This window comes from Mirounga leonina, unplaced genomic scaffold (assembly GCF_011800145.1).
Source record: "Mirounga leonina isolate KUSES-001 unplaced genomic scaffold, KU_Mleo_1.0 Mir_101608, whole genome shotgun sequence".
In the NCBI taxonomy this organism is placed as follows: Eukaryota; Metazoa; Chordata; class Mammalia; order Carnivora; family Phocidae; genus Mirounga; species Mirounga leonina.
In genome coordinates, this window is record NW_023270163.1 from 4,829,423 (window position 1) to 4,831,954 (window position 2,532).

A 2,532-nucleotide genomic window follows, 5' to 3' on the forward strand; every position below is an offset into this window, starting at 1 on the left:
GTATTTTTTTTTCCCTCTCCCTTCCCATCTCTATGTTGCTCAAGTGTCTTCATCCTAAAAGAAGTCTCTGTCTCTCTCGTGGGAGAAATAAAGCATGCTTGTATGCTGATGGAAAAGACCCAGTACAGAGTAAAACATTGATGATATAGGAGAGAGAGCACAAACTTGTTGGAATCATGTGCTTCATCTATGGCAATAGGCAAGAAGGCAGAGAGTGTGGGCACAAAGAAAGGCTGTGGCAGTGGGAGTCTGTGGAGGTTCTTATCACTCCAGTTTTCTCAGTGAAGTAGGAAGCAACATCATTAGTTGAGAGTGAGGATGGAGGAGTTTTGGCAAGCTTGGCACCACATTCTGTGAGCAATACTCTGTAAAAACAGTCCCTCTCAAACATTGCTAGTGGGAGTATGGGATCATTATAAAATGATTCCTATGGAGAAAGGTTTTGCAAGATTTTTATCCTTTGACACAGCAATCTCACTTCTAGTAATTTAGCCTGAAGATGTCCCTCCACAAATATGAAACAACATATGTACAAGGTTATTTATGGCACATTGTTTGTAATAGCAATATATTGGAAATAACCTAACTGACCATTCACAAGGGACTGGTTGATGGACTACCGTGCATCTGTAGAAAGAATAAGGAAGATCTCTACAAGCTGACATAGAGTAATTTCCTGGCTATATTATTAAGTGAAAAATGCAAGATACAAGAGAGTTTTTATAGTACGCTACTTTTTGTGTAAGAAAGAAAAGGGAATGAGAATATATACTTAGTTTTACAAAAAGACACACAAGGATAAACCAGAAGCTAAGCAAAATTACATAGAAGAGGTAGGTAGAAATAGGGTAAAGGGAACAGGGATGAGGATAAGACTTCTCTGAGTATCTCTTAGCATAGTATTCTTAAATAGCCTTATTGAAATATAATTCAGTACATAAAGTTCACCCTTTCAGAGTGTACAATTCAATAGTTTTTAGTACATTCACAAAATTTTTCATCAATAACCACCATCTAATTCCAGAATATTTTCATCAATCCCAGAAAAGCCCCATACCTATTAGCACTTATCCCTTTGCCTTACCTCCCCCAGCCCCTGGCAACCACTAACATGCTTTCTGTCTCTATGAATTTACCTATTCTGGATACTTTCTATGAATGCAGTCATGTGATATTTGGTCTTTTGTGCCTGGCTTCTTTCACTTAGCATCATGTTGTCAAGGTTCATCCAGGTTGTAGCATGTGTCAGTATTTCATGCCCCTTAATGGCTCTAATATTCTACTGCATGGATATTACCACCTTTTGTTTATCCATTCATTACTTTCATGGACATTTGAGTTGCTTCCTTCCAATTCTTGGCTGTTATGAATAATGAGATTATGAACATTCATGTACAACTTTTTGTACTCTTGAGTATATATCTAGTATATACCTGGAATTGTTGGGTCATGTGGTACTACTGTATTTAACATGTTGAAGAACTGCCGAACTAGCAATGTAGGAGGGTTCCAACTCATCCAAATCCTCACCAACATTTGTTATTCTCTGGCTTTCAGACTGTAGTCATTCTAGTGGGTATAAAGTGGTATTACACTGTGGTTTTGATTTGCATTTTTCTAATGGTTGTTTTGGTTGAGCATCTTCTTATGTGTTTATTCTATGTTTATTTTTATGTGTTTATGTGTCAATTCTATATCCTCTTTAGAGAAAAGCCTATTCAGATCCTGTGCCCAGTTTTTAAAAAAGATTTATTTATTTATTTGAGAGAGAGAGAGAGAGCACGAGTGGGAGGGGCAGCAGGAGAGGGAAAGAGAATCTCAAGCAGACTCTATGCTGAGCGCAGAGCCAGATGTGGGGCTCGATCTCATGACCCCGAGATCATGATGTGAGCTGAAATCAAGAGTCAGATGCTCAACTGACTGAGCCACCCAGTTGCCCTTCATTTATTAGTTCTAATAGTTTTTTAGCAGATTACTTAGGATTTTATATATAAAAGATAACATCTTCTATGTATGGAGATAGAAAATATAGTTTTACTTCTTCCTTTCTGATTTGAATGCCTTTTATTTCTTTTCTTGGCTAATTACCCTTTATAGAACCTCCGGTATAACACTGAACAGAAGTGATAAGAGTGGACAGCCTTGTCTTGTTCCTGATCTTTAGGTGAAATATCCAGTCACATGCAGTTTTCATAGATGTCCTTTATCAGGTTGAAGAAGATTCCTTTTATTCCTAGTTTGCTGTTGATGGGGTGTTAGATTTTTGTCAAATGCTTTTTCTGTGTCTATCATGATTATCATGTGTTTTTTCACTTTATTTTATCCATATGGTATATTACATTGATTGATTTTCATATGTTGAACCAACCTTGCATTCTTGAGCTAAGTCCCATTTGGTGATGTTGTATAATCCTTTTTATATATTGCTGGATTTGGTACTTTGTTGAGGATTTTTGTGCCTATATTCATAATGGATATTGGTCTGTAGTTTTCTTTATTGTGATGTCTGTGTCTTTTTTTAAAGATTTTATT